General features: G+C 44.2%; 1 protein-coding gene across 1 annotated transcript in view; it reads right to left on the reverse strand.

Annotated features, from left to right (window-relative positions):
- Positions 1 to 10,231, reverse strand: part of chd7 (chromodomain helicase DNA binding protein 7) — a 49,678-nt gene extending 39,447 nt beyond the window's left edge. Inside the window, exon 1 of the mRNA XM_023818209.2 lies at positions 9,901 to 10,231. The gene's annotated coding sequence lies outside the window, so the exon portion shown is untranslated. The remainder of the gene's footprint in view (positions 1 to 9,900) is intronic.
- Between the last annotated feature and the right edge of the window lie 5,138 nt (positions 10,232 to 15,369).

Below are 15,369 nucleotides of genomic sequence, written 5' to 3' on the forward strand. Positions count from 1 at the left end.
TGTCCATTTCAGCCCCCCCCAAAACGCCACAGCCAGAGCTAAATTTTCTACCAGGAAAAACAAATCAAGGACTTTTCTTTCATATGTGTTAGCTGGTACAGACAGGCAAATAGTTACGGCAGTGAAGAAATGTTTTGAGCCTACAACAGCAGACAGGGCAACTTGCAATTAAGGATTGGGTGGGGTGGGGGGATAAAAGAAAAAAAAGGTTCACCAACAGAGAACAAAGAAACAAAGAACACACACAAAACCCCTTCAGCAGCTGAATGGACTTTTGTTCAGGAAATAGCAAAGGAAATAACCAAAAAGTAAATAGCAGGCATTTCCTGCATCCAACTTACATTAGTGGGGGCTGGGGGTTAGCTGGCCTTCCACTGTTTCTCCTACATGGTGCCAAAACATTGAAGTACAAAGTACCTGCAAAGCCACAGAAGGTAGCAGAGACAGCAGAAGCAGAGAACAACTGGAACATGTAGGGCCCGGCCAAGGGTCTTCCTGCTCCAAGTTCTCAGCCAACCTGTATTGAGTTCTCAGTCAACCTTGCATTCAGGTGGCACATAAATCCAGTGGCGCTCAGTGCCGAAACACACCATTCCCCTGTGTAAGCCAACACACTCTGAGGAAGGCATATTCAGAGGAGCACAAGGTGCAAAAACTGCTGCCTCTGGCTCGCATGGAAGGTTGCTGTGCCATTTGGAGGTTCAAGCGCAAGCCTTGGAAGTTTACACCAAGGCTGTTGATACCTGAAAGAGGTAGCAAATTAGCCTAGCACCACTTCAATGCTGTCATATACTAGGGCTGGAAGACTACCGAAGGTAGAACGAAAGCACAGACGTGAGGTGAACGTGTGCAGAGTCTTGCCGCGGCCGACAGAAGTTGGTGTCTGGCACCTGAAAGGGATGGGCGGTTCCAAGCAGTCAGAGGCTGATGCTGTCCAGGAGTGGGATACAGAGGCAAATGAGGTCTCAATGCCCTAATAGAGTGAATGACATCACCGCAACGCAAGAGGCATCAGCCTAAAAGCAGAATGCCGCACAAAAATGCCAGTCAAGATTCCGGCTATTGCTACCCAATACCAAAAAACCTGGTATCAGAATAATAAGGAATCCCTGTTTTGGGATTTCAAATTAGTGGGCAGGCTAACAGAGGCCTAACAGTCAGCCCTGCAATGTCTTACAGCAAACCAACCTAAACAAATAAGGGACAATTGTACTCGGCATCCCAAATCAGGGTGGACAAACCGTCCCACAAGCTGTCGCAAGGATGATAAAGGCCATCAAGATCAGAATAAACAGACCAAGCTTGGGTGCCATAGTGCAGTCAGATGCTCATAAGACAGAGAGGTGGGCGACCCATTCCATCACAGCTTAGCCAACAGGAAGTGGCGTCTAGCAGCCGCACATACGTACATGATGGAGATCTGGCCAAACAGAGCTTCCCTTCGTCTCCCTGGGAAGCAGCGGCACAAAGCCGGCATTCTCCGCATGCATGCCAACAATACGGGCTTTGTGCGCTAAGGCTAATGACGGGGCGAAGACACAGGCACGGCTAAGGACAAACTAACGGGGAAAAAATAATGGAGAGAGATGGTGACAAAGGGGGGAGGGGTAGGACAGGAGACAAGGGCGGGAAGGAAATTATATTATTCCTATTAACCATCAAGTGATCTTGTGGCAATTATGCTCTCTAAAGCAGACTCCGTTACTGAAGGATCTGAGGGGTGGGGCCTAAATTGACAACATGGGAACTGACATCTATCGGTCATGCATTTCAGGTGCAATGCCACATACACATAAAACTGACACACAGCGGGCTTTGTATATGCACTTCAGCTGTGGCCGTCACTGATTAACTAAAGCCTGCAATCACCTCTGTCGTCTTTGCACTTTAAAGGGCATTTAGACGTTGTATAATTGGGGGGGGGAGGCCCAAGCATCCACAGGACTTGTTTTCCTCCCCCCTCAGCCGGCTACAAGGCCTGCATCCTGCCCTCGCTCCCACAGAGGGGCCCCTCTTCAAAGAGGCCCTTCTAAAGCTCACCACCAGCATTCCTTTTTTTCCCCTTCCAGAGGCTTCCACTGCAGCTGAAAATAATTTATATCTGCTCCTTGCTGCGAGCGCAGCATGTGTGACTCTTGGGGGCAGTGGGTGTGGCAAAGGGGGGGACTTATCCATCATGAATGAACAGGAGCACAAAGACGGGGGCCGGGTGTCACAGGATGCGGAGAGGGCAGAGGTCATGGCGGAGCTAACAGGACATGGAGGGGTTTTGCTGGGATATAGTGACCCCGTCCATAAACAGGTATGGGGAGGAAGACAACACCTGATGCAAGTCCCTGTTTACATGATCTCAATGGAATCGACAGGTTTCTGGAGGGAGGAGGACAAACCTCAGAAGCCGCACTTACAGCTATCTGTGATGGCCTGGCCAGGCCTCCTCACATGCCGGAGAATACCCCCAGAGCAGAAACAAAACAGGGCCGTTGCCAGCACTATGTTGCCATTTAAACACCAGGTCTATGTGCATGTCACAAATACATACTGCTATAAGACCTCATCCAATCTTTTGCCTTCCACTGCACAAACAAGAGCCAAGAAAAAAAAAGAGGCAGAACTCTGACAAGGTCATTCTGCTGCTTACCGTCTGAATTAGAGACAGGAGACATCACAGCACTCCTGTGACATGTCTGAATTGTCAATAGATTTAAATTTAAATGGCAAGGTGCGCATGATTAAAACCGACAGAGTTTATTACTTGAGAACAATCCACAATAATTCACACGAAGGCAACTTACCATCAAGACTTCAAGATATGAGCCCATACTTCCTAGCAATTAAAAAAGGTCCAGCTTTTATTCTACACTCCAAATACACTGATTATGTTCAATTCCACACCCTTCCTGAATTTTTGCAGCAAGGAAGAGGAGAAGCATGTGGCTCTCCACCTGATATAATTACACCAGGCATAGCATGTCTTTGCCTTCTAGTAGGGTTTTCCATGAGTCCGTCATCGCGTGAGGAAGGAGGGGGAAGGTGGAGAAGTCTGCTTGTTTTGCTGCAAAACAGGCCACTGCAGCCCTCCCGCTAGCCACAACTGCGGAGGGGGAGGGGGCTATCACCATGCTTGGCTTCAACTGAAAAGCAAGTTGAGATAAAATAAAAATGGCAGCTGTACATTTACAGGCGAGCAGCCCTGTCCAATCACAGCAAGACAATGGCTGAAATACCGGACAACTGACATTCAGTTCCAGAAAGGCCAGAGTGGGACAAAGTGGCACTAGGGTAGGAGGCACCTTGGGTAACAATGTTACAACCTTTTAAACAGGTCCATTGTACCCAAATCCAGAAAGGTGTCAGGAAAGAGGTGCAGAATACTTGTTTGGTGACAAATCAACTTGAAAAAAAAAAATGTAAAATTTCACATACAACTGAAATGGAATTTTATAATTTATTGTCCCACAACAGCTGTTTCGATATCTGCAATGAGGCTGGATATTCAACTGAAAAAGAAAAATCAAAAATAAAGAATATTTTGGTATGACAACAGTGTGGTTGGGAAAAACAATGAGATGAAACCAGCATGTTCCTTATACCTGAACAGTACTACACCCCAGTAAGCACGAGATGCAGATTGTCATTCAAAGATGCAGTCTTACTACTAGCAGGTCCATAAAACATCCCTTCAATATTCAGATTAAGGCAAACTTGTAAACGCAATGTGCACTGGTCAGCCAATTGCACAGACTTAAATGTGAATAAGAGCATAGTGCCTTATCCACCGTTTGTAAAGACCAGAAAAGACTGTCCAATTGAACTTTTCAACTTTAGACGTTTTCATTCATCTTCTACATATAGATAATCCAACTGGCATGCTTTTACATTAGACGAGTTGAGGGCAAGACTAGATTTAGGTTTAAATAAATGCCCGAGTGATGAGAGGTGCCGTTTCAAACATTTAACAGGTGTAACTGCAAGGATGGATCTGAGGCGCACTGGTGTGTAATGCACAGATGACAAGCAAGTTCAAAACTGAAATGAGTTTCAATGAGAATCGACCAGGACCATACATGAGGACCATGCTGAACACCAACAATTTAACACCATTTAACAATATTCCCTACTTGGAAATAAAGCTTTTCACTACACAAAATAAATGACTGACTAAATTAGATCGACATGATTTTAAGTGCAATCATTGCCTGGGTTGTACAAGTACAGCGAAGAATTGCAAAACAGTTGAATGAAAATGAAATGCAGAAACAGAACCTTAATGGCTATCTGTGTGCATAAAAAGTAATCGCATTGCATTTCCTCAGTGTTACTGTACAGTAATAATGCCACTACTGATCCTGTTTTGAGATCACCAGTTTAAGAAATGCTTACTTGAATTTTGAAAAGTGCCATGGAAAAAACACGAAAGAGTTCGACTAGTCTGATATGTAGGTCATGAACTGACTGACATGAATGCGTACTGCAAGTACTGCCCACTCGCGGTCAGTGAAAAACAGCTTTGGAACAACATCTGCGGTTTCATTCTGAAGGACTGAAGAGGGCTTTTCCTCAGCAAGCCTGCCATAACCATCTCCGCGCTGGATGTGCCTTTATTGCTCACCTCGAGGGAAAAATCAAATAATGTGGCCGATTAAAAACCATCTGAAAACTCAAGCTCAGTTTATACCCCAGACTATATTGATGGCATACACCAGAGGAAAAAAAACTGCTTTACTGCAGTGGCGATGCTGAATGACGGTTTCGCAACCACTTCATGTTTTATAATAAATGTGTGTGTGTGTGTGTGTGTGTGTGTGTTTGCCAAATGCACTTGTGCTGAAAAGGTTTTCTGCTTAGTGTTCGGGGGCCAAGGAGACGACTCCCCATAGACCTATTTCAGCACAGAGCCCTTCGATGAAGTCACAGGCCAAGCGACACTGAAGCCCAGAGAAATCTTCACATCACGCCACCGGCCAAACTCCTTACACCAGTGCCACATGCTACCAGAAGTCAGAGACAAGCAGTCCCCCAACTTTGAAAGATCTAATGCTGAAGCACAGGGCTCCAGCTTCCTCCTCACTCACCAGCAGTGACCAGAAGATGAAACACTTTCATAGCATTTAAGTCAAAATGAAAGTTGAGCAACTAAGCAGATGTGTGAATGAACACACTTTCCCCCCCACACATCAATTCCAAGTCAGTTACACAACATGCCAGAATGAAAGCTAACCAAACATACAAAAAGAATAGACAAATCTGAAAGCACAAACAAAATTTCAGATTTACATTCAGAAAAAAATGGGACAAAAACCCTAATGTACTAGATGAGTTATTCTGATGTCAATCTTTACACAATTGAGGAAATAACTTGCGGATGTAAAATAGAGTATACTGAGATTATAGCAGAACACAGACTTGAAACCTGAAGGTTGTTGGTTTGCAAGCCGTTGGGTGTTCTGCTTCAGTATTCTTGGGCATTCAACATTATTTAATTGAAATAAATGGGTAAAAGTGGAGGGCCATGTAAGAAATTAAGGAAATATACACAAACTACTGGAATTCAATACATCAAACTTCCTGTACACACGCCAATGGTGGCTTGTACTTAATTAGCCGCAAGCTAGAAATCCATTTACATGGAGATTAACCAACTTCGGATGTTACAACTTGTTCGCTCCCTTGGGTGGGGGTTACAGAAATAATGCATTTCCACATGTATGACAGGGCAGCACGCTTCCCGTGGATGCCTCAGCAGCAGAGAGCATGGTAACTTGCCCTGGAAGCATTCAAACAGGTGTCAAAAGCACGAGTATGCGTGTGCCTTAAGACTAACAAAACAGCAAAGCCGGTACAGCAAAAAGCAGATGCCCGCTGATATGGACAAAATCTCTTACTTTCCTCAAATTAAACAGTACACTGTACTCAGGCAACATTAAGAGGAAAAACATAAGATAAGGTGCACTTTAAGAGGAAAAAAAAGGTGAGGAAATGCATTTGACACACCAGCTAACATCCAGGGAGTGGGGCAAAATTTTGTCAATATAAAAACAAAGGCAACAATTTTACATCCAGCAAACAAGTACCTTCCTAACCATCAACAAGAGAATGATTAAGTTGCAAACTGGCTACCGAAATATCTAGGTTTCATAGTACCATTAGGTTGGAAAGTAATTACTCTGACCCAAAGAGCAGAATATAATGCATCACCTGTGTGCCAAGAGAATACCCTGACTTGTTTAATTGCAATTCTGTCCAGTAATTTAGCCTCCACACAAGACGATCACTTTAAGTATTCAATAACCTTGTTTGACTTACTGTACAAGTCTACATTTATCCGACAGTAATGTATCATTTATCACATTTGTTATGTTAACAAAACAAATGAAGAGGAATGCCGCCAGTCTTATTGGCATTTACACTGTTCCCACTGATGCAGTGCTGCTCTACCACATGGGCACAATAAAATAAGTCGATCATATGCAGAGAACAGGAATGTGAAACGCTGAAACATCTATTCAGTTGACTGGACAGTCCAATCACTATGTTTCAAAGCATATAGACGCACACCAAATGTTTTCCCCACCCCCAAAATTAAGGCTGCACAAGACCTGGCTCCACTAACTGGATGTGTGTTTGTTTTTGATACTTATTGCCAGTTTTTTTTTTGGTTTGCCAAAAATAGAACAACAGGATATAAAGGTGCTTTTACTACCTTAGGTCACATTTCGACCTACTGTACACTCCTATGCCTTTCCAAACAAGATCATGCCTCTCCACAGACACATCCAGGCAAGAGAAGCCAAAAATGACCGGAGAATATGGACAGAGAAGGTGAACAAATTCAACACAGAAGTGCTATTTTACATTATGGCACTCCAAAGCGACTTTAAAGTAGAGCTCTCCAAAACATTTAACACTCAGCACTATTTAACTTGTGCTTTTGTATGCTTGACATTCCAGACAAAACTTCATTTTAAACTGTACGGTAGAGTAAAAATGAAGTGCAAGCAGCAAAATACAATACAAAACCAGACCAATGTCATCTACTGAAACATGGTCATGGACAATCTCCATTTAGCTTATCAAAACAGGAACATTTTGACACTGATCATCGAGTGCTTTGCCTAGACACTTATAACCAGAGAAAAATAAGTTTATAAATGTATGAAGCATTTGTGTCTAATGCAGTGTTGTCAGACAGGTTTTATGTGGCTTCTCAAACAAAAACAGCAGAGGCCTATGCAATTTTAACAATCAGACATTTTCCCAACTGTTCCCATACAGGCCTTCAATTCACCCATACCATGGGAAATGAAATAGCCAATGGAATAACCAATGAAGATCTGATATTACACTATTCACAACAGTAGATTTTACATATAAACTGCATAGTTACTGCAGCAGTAATGTACTTTAGTCAAAAACCCACAATGACCAAAGTCAGTTGAAATACATACCCTACAAAACGCTGCCTGTATATCACTATTTTAGCTGGTAAACAGTTTCCAAACAGATACCTATATATTTCATGAGAATCTTGAACACAAGTATACCTTACATATTTTAATAGTCATTCTTCCACATACAAAAGACAGCTCATTAAGTTGCCTACTACGACCCTGCACACACACCACCACTGTAAGTTATGATCCCACGTCAAGGCCTAAAACCAGCAAACACCAGCTCCCATGAACCTTGGATCTCACCCGCTTCAGAGCAGCAAGGCAAATTTTTAAGTCGAGAAAATTGTTTTGCAAAGGTGTTTTGAGGGACAGTCGTTAACGTTAATACTTCGTCGCAGTTTAGAGGGAATTTCATCATCAGCGTCGCAAAGCGTAAGAAGCACTGGACTGGTAGCAGAACAAAATATTTTTCTTGTGCTAAAAGTAAAAAAGGGTAGTTCAACGTTTCTCTTAGGTGTGCTGGTAATGTTGATGCGTTAAAGCTCACGAGTAGCCCCCGGCCTGGCTGTGAGGCCGGGGGACTCTTCATTATCCTGATTCACTGAGTGGCCCGAGTCAAATTAAAGCTGCCATCTTAGGTTAAAGACTTGAAAGCATTTCCCTTTGTGTATCGACGAGGAGGAAGAGCGCTGACCGCAATAGCCGTGGGATGCCGGCTGCACCGAACCCCGGAGCAGGCAGAACATTCTCACTTAGTTTAAAGATGAATGAAATTGAAGAAAAAAAACTTGGCTAGTTAAACGAGATAGGAAAACCGATCGCCCGAAAAGCGAGCGTGGGGTACCACATGTAGATTGCAAAGCGCTCCAATGTGTGACCGGCGACGGGACCACAGCGAAAGGAAAGGCGTAAAAAAAGCCCGACTGGTGCTTTTTACAGATGTCGCTTTAAAAGCAAGCGGTTAAAGTTACCCCAAGTCACAAGCACGGGAGGAAAACGGTGTGAATTTAACCTCAATGATCCGGCAAGAACTTAGACAAAACTTTCAAAAATATGGACATAGACAGCTATTTTAAAGTGATTTCACAGTAAACGGGTACCAGAATCGAGGCGACGGGGGAAGAGACAACTAAGGATTGTGGCCAGTTGGTCAAAACGACAAGAAGCACCTTTCGTGCGGCGACTCCCGTCCATTGTTTTAAAGTTGCTAGCCAGCTAGCCGCGCTAACACGGCGGCCCCGCTAATCATGGCCCGTGTAGAAGGGGGGGGGGGTATAGCGCAGGCGCTCCGAATCCACCTGGCCGCAGGTGCGGAGGCGAGGCGGCGTGCCCTCCCCGTTCCGATTCCGTCTGGAGAACTGGACGGGGGGCCGCGGATGGCCGTCGATGGCCCGCGGCGCTCACTCATTCCCGTCCCGGTCCCCTCACCTCCCCCCAGGCTGACCGCCTGCCTCCCCTGCTAATTACTATCGCGCACGTTTGTGGACGGAGGCCCGGCTCCTCTCCCCCACCCCCCGGGAGAAAAACACCCCCACTCGGGGGGAGGGGGGTTGGGGTTAGTTAACGTGCACAGCACCGGTACCGAACTTAATACTTCTGACCCGAATCTAACCCGCAAAACCACTTCTACGGAGCGCCTGGCCTCGGACAACCTTTCCCATTCTTTCTTTCCGACTTGCACGGACTTTCTCCGACCCGGCAGCTGGCACTCTTCAGTGAGGGATTTTAAAGTAGGTCCCGGCCCCCGTTTCGTTCTCTCCTTGACGGAGATGGAGGGGGTGACTGGGGATGTCCCCGGGGCGCCCCGACCCACCTCCGCACACCCAGCCACCTCGTGTGCCGCTTCACCTCCCCAAGCCCGGCGGTGCTCCCACAAACTCCCGGTCCCTTTCAAACGAGCCGCGTGTCCCCCCCCCCGACCCAGTCCGGTCGACTCCAAACCTAGCTACCGGAGTTCTCTCCTGAAACTGGGCAGCCGGCTGGTCTTTCCTCGGATATCCGTCTGTACTGAGGGGGTGATCCGGGCAGTCCGAGTCGGACGGCTCCCTTCCCGGCGGCAGACCTCCGCATCACTCCGGCTAAACTATGGTAACCGGGCTCGTCGGTCGGCAAGTTAACCCTAACTGGGCTCCCAAAATGGGACAGCAACCAAAGTCTCCCCGCATCGCTGGTGTAAAAGTTACCGCTCGGTAGCCACGTTTCCCCGCCGGCGTTTGAGACAAGTGAGCCGCTTCTTACACAACTTTTCACACGCTTCAACAAAAGTAACTGAGCGCACTCGCCACATTTTCACCGATAACCACCCTGAAAACTAGCTAGTTAGCCCCGGCGAGCGGCTAGCCAGCAGGTTAATGAAACTTTTACAATTTAAAATATATTTTTAAAATATACATGTGTGAAATCAAAGCGGCGGTTGCCGTCCTCACCTCAGTTCGGCTCGCAGCGAGGTCCGCGCGACACCGCGCGCGAGTAGAGAGAAAGAGGCGAGCAGATAAAAGTCACTCACCTAGTATTAGCCGCGTAGCTTAGTGGCCAGGTCACTTCGGGCTTGTGTTAAATAAAGTGTTCTTAGCGTGTACCTCCACCTGTGCGCGACAAAAATCGGCCGAATCGCCGACATGCAAGCGCGTCAGCCGCAGCGTCTCCCGTCCCGTCCTCGCTGACTCTCTCTCTCGCTCCTTTGTGTTAATTTCACCCGATTCAAGTTTAATCCGATCGATCCCGGCGGCCGCGCTCTCGATTCCCTGCCTTCCACAGGCGAGGAGCGCGTTCGCGTCTCGCCCCGGTCACGTGCGTGCGCGCGGACGACGACACCAACACCAGCAGCACCACCAACACCAACCCCCCTCCTCGCGCGGGTGCTGACGCAACGGCGTTATTGTCATTATTATAATTGTCGCGGTAATGAGAGGCACGTACTCACAGACCACAAAAGGAGTGTGCTACCCATCCGGCTGTAAGCAGTCCGAGAACGGGGGACAAGTCCCAATAAGGGGCTAAAAATGTTTGTTTTTGATAAAATAAACCTCGCAGTTATTACATATCATTACACTTTACAACGGCGTTACAGGCACGGTTAACTGAAATTACTTCTGTTGTTCTGTATTCGGTCATGCAGGAGTCGTACATAAAAAGTTTTTTAAATCTGTATTTTCAAGTAATTATTTTTCTTTAAATATTTCCACATTATTTGTAACCATTATACAAGTAGCCTGGAGAATCATTTTGAGTGTGAAGTGTGATTACATCATACTGGAAGCCACAGCAAGGTGCTATCTAATTCAGAGATTTATGGTTGGGGGTTTGGATTAGGCTGTAGCTGGAATTCTCATGTTTTCCACACGAGTTTCTTCCTACAAACCGAAAGCACACTATTCAGCTAAATGTGGGAGCAAATTGTTTAAAACCTGCAAAGGACTGATGTTCCGTGACATGGACTTTAATAAGATCAACTTTATTGATAAGCTTCATTATAATCATGCTTTGCTGTAATAAGCTCTGGTTTACCACAGTCTGATTGCATCTGCCCAAAGACATAGACATACTTCATACACACAGAGACAAATTATTTAATGATAGCAAAAATGCGCAATGCCCATTCTCTACTGCAAGGACCTGGACAAGCTACTGCTGATTTAAAGCAGGCAAAAACCACTATCCAAGGAATCTCAGTCATAAATGTTATATGGGAGTGTGATTATACAGTAATGTTGCCCATGCTATAAAAACACACACTACAGCACCCAAGGCAAGAATACATCCAAGCATATTCCTTATGCTGTCATTACCTAGGCCTATGTAGATGTTAGATTGCCAAAATGATGGTGCAAGATGTGTCACACAGTGCCACTAGGCCGAGTCAGGAAGTGTGCTCAGTTAAATGTGTATGTGTGTAAACACACACACACACATACAGTATTCTTGGTATCTAACTGTACTGGTTAGGAAGTGTGGTTAGGGTCCTTTGTACCATAAACTCAACTGCATCCCGCTGTGCTCAAATTCCCTCTATTACTTTTCAAGGGTGACTTTTTCACCTTTCATTGTCATTTCATTGATATCCATCTACCCACCCACCTACTATCCATCCATCTTCAATGACTACTTATCCTGAGTTGTGATCCAGAGGCAACATCTTCTCTTTATTTTTCTGAGGCATCGTCACCTTCAAATCAACATTGTGACATCTTTTCTCTTAAATTGTCACTGGTTGTAACATTGAAATGCATTTATAACTGCTCAAACTCAGAGGTCTGATGTTGTGGGCATGTCCTTAATATCACAACTGAAGGGACAATTACCTTCAGAGGAGATGACTAGGTATCAAGACATTGTACTGGATAATACCATTATTTTGCTAAACGAACTGATTTTGTTAACAGTTTAACCCTGCTTTATTTTCTTATTACACTTTACATCTTACTTCTACCCAGTGAGTAAAAAAGACGAGAAATTTTACGGTGTTGATTTGATGACATTATCAAACAGGACTATATTTTAGGGCTGCAGATGACAAAAGCATCCAAACAGCTACCAAAACTTGTGAGATATAAAATGAGCAACATCAATAATGATATTTCTTGTTCAGCAGTAAGTAAATGTCCTCACAAAACCCATCTTTTGACTTTTCTGCTTAAATGAGGTAAATCTAACAGAAACGCCGTTATTTGGTTTATTCTGTGCTGAAAAAAAAATTGTCCACTATGCCAGTATACAAGCATTCCTCTTAAGTACCAAAAGTATTTTATCATTTGATTACATTTCGTCTAAAGAAATAAAAGTTAAGAAAACAATAGAGAAATTCACTTTTAACGTGAAAGCAGCTTGTTCAAGGCGATATCATCCAATCCAATTATTTATCATTGAAGGTCGGAGCTGTTTTAGCACTTCGGACAGAACAAAATACGTATGAAATGTGACAAATATGCAAAGGTGGGCACGCATTTTCGGACGACCACCAACTCATGCGACCAGTCTTTTCGAATTTCAGCGCCACGCGAGCGCGCTCCCTTCGCGCCCCCACGGCATGCGCGGCCACGAGCTCCCTGAAATTCCCCGGAGATGCGGGCGACTGCATGGAGCATGCTGCTTGCTATTCAATACCTAACACGCCGGAAAAGTGCTATAAAACACTCGCTTCGGCGCCTGCCTACTTCGAACATACTCGGTGTGTATTAAACTACAGGAAAATCCTGATTCGAGTACATGTTTAAGCGGTTTATCTGTTTAGTATTTTTTTTAAGCTACCCTTCCTGGCTTCGGGCCAATCCAGTTTACACGTAACACGCACCTCCTCCGTAACCCGGATGTCTCTTTCATCATCATTAGTTGCTTATCATAACCTGGCCCGCAGGACTATTTAAAGACACAGGCACCTTCAAGAGCGACGCGCTCCGCCGCTTCGGAAGACGTGGTGGTGCTCTAGCGATTGTCGTCGTCGTGAATAAATCCCAAAACCTTTTAAAGAATGATTTTGTGATTATATGTACGACAAAATTCATGCATTTTTCTCTTTAGCTGTTTGTCTTATTGTTAAGTACCTTTCTTATTTATATTGGTTTTAAAATATTATTAAACGCACTAATTGACAATTCCTCCAAGAACATGCGATGATGTCAGATTGCCTTCTGCGCGTAAAATGGTTTTCTTTTCCTTTCACTTGTTTTTAAACTTTTTTTTCCCCCCCGAACACCCGGTTTGAGTTAGGCGTAGCTTTCACGTAGTCCGATTGATGTCAAAGACAAGTAAAGAATTCCAGAGATACCACGGTGTTGTTTTTTTTTGTCGGGCACATATATATTGCACTACTTACATTTGCGTTTCTTTTTTCGGTAAGCCTCGCCGTCCTCCTTATTCATCTGCTGAAGTCGTATGTGTGTGAAAAACACTATAGAAAAGCTTTGACGTATTCTAGATATCAAAAAAAGAATATATTCATTATTAAAAGTACGTTGGTATCTCCTTGATGCACTCTGTGTAGCACTGATGTATAATACCCTGGCACAAATAATCTTTTATTTTTAAGCCTATTGCTTATTTCTGAAAAATAATAAAACTGTATCCTTCTTGTATTAGTTACCAAATGCCCATCCCCATGTGCAGTAGAGGGACAGAGTGAGCCTGTTCCAGCAGTTATAGGGCATAGGACAGGATGTCAGTGTGTTGCAGAGAACATATTCATACAACCACACAACAAGGGCAATTTAAAAAAAAAACACTGAACTAAACCACAAATGTACGTGAGAGAAACCAGTACAGATATTAAAATATGTAAACCACAAATGCATGTGAGCTCACACACACGCGCACACACACGCACACAGGTGTGAGGATACACTAAACATCCATGCTGTAGTTACCAAATGTTCTTTGGCCAAAACTGAAAACGGGAAGTTTGTTAGCCTTTTAAATGTCAAGTTATACATTTTTTTTTTGCCTTGGATGAAAACAATGCCCATATTTGAAGGGGTTATCAGCATATATACTTACTGAGTCAATCCAGTACAAACCCAGTCAGGTTTCTAAATTAATCTTTGCCACCGGTGTCCATTCTGTCGCATTTTGCAATGTGACACACTTAATTGGCCTCTTAAATGATAAAAAACAATGTGAACTGATGACTTTTCAGTAAGTCAAATGTCTGCAGCGAAACCTCACCAGATGTGTTCCGTGTATGTTCTCAAATATACACCAAAGAGGTGTTTGGATAATATGAAACGGATTCCTGCCACAGCGTGTAACTGATAAATTAAGAATGATAGATCAATATGCACTGCATAGGGTGAGCTTTTCCCCCACACATTCTCTTTTTTGGGACCTAAATATCCCCGAAATGTCCAGGATTTCACTTTGTTTCATGTTGTCGTTTGCTTTCTACAGTCTGAGTACTTTCTGCGTGCATATTTGCGTTGCTTTGATGCCTCTGTTGGCATCCTGTCCCCGGTCTTCTCTTGCTTGCAAAGCAAAATACGGCCACCTTAGCACTGCAGCCCTACAGTATCTTAATCAATCTACAAGCCTATCTTACCTTGTAGAGAGTGGTGTGTGGCTCACTGGGTTAGGATGCTGTCTGATAAAAAAAGAAAGAAAAGAAAGCCGCTAGCTTAAATCCCTTGGTCGGCAGAGCAATGTCACCTCTGGGGTCTCTTGAGCGAGGCCCTTATTGCTCAGTAGCTCCAGCGACCGTCTGATCCTTCATTCTCGTAATGTACCTCGCTTTCAATAAATGTAATCTTTATTGAACCATTTTTGTCTTTAGGTGGACAGAGAGGAAATGGATTTCCTTGAATTTGGGGAAGTAGGAACCAACAAATGTGCCCAAACACCAGGAAATAGGGTTTGGGTGGGGAGCACTGGACTATAATATTTCACATACAAACTATTGCTATATTATCAAGGTATTTGGATAATAGTGTTTTTTAAACACGGTTCCAAAATATGAAGTACCATTTTTTTCTAATTCGTATACTTCACATTTGCAATATTCTCTCATAATTACAGAGTAATAGGAATTTACAAGAAGTGAAATCTTAATCAACAGTACTTAGCCCCTGGGGGGTTTTAGTTAAATTAATACTCAATGTCGTGCCAGAGCATCGTGCTGAACATTACACCGGATGGCTCTGAGGAAAATGAGAGGCAACAGAGCTAAACAAATGATACTACATACACAATGATGTCATCTTTTGTTTTGCCTCATATTGTGTGGCAGAAATGAGACAAACCTCCACCTTCCTCTGTGATGAATCACGCTCCCCCACTGACTAGATAAAGATCAGACACGTCTATTCTGTCATCTATACCTCTACTGCCAGAGGGCACCACCCATCCACACTTGACACCCAAACCATAAAAGTTTCTTCCCCCCCCCCCACCGCAACTGATTTTTAGTAAGCAAGAAATCTCGCCCGTGAGGTGGCTATAAATGGTGGGCAAACTGGGGCTTTTCCCTCCCATAAGTTTCATAATCACTGTG

Source organism: Paramormyrops kingsleyae, chromosome 4, assembly GCF_048594095.1.
Source record: "Paramormyrops kingsleyae isolate MSU_618 chromosome 4, PKINGS_0.4, whole genome shotgun sequence".
Taxonomy (NCBI): domain Eukaryota; kingdom Metazoa; phylum Chordata; class Actinopteri; order Osteoglossiformes; family Mormyridae; genus Paramormyrops; species Paramormyrops kingsleyae.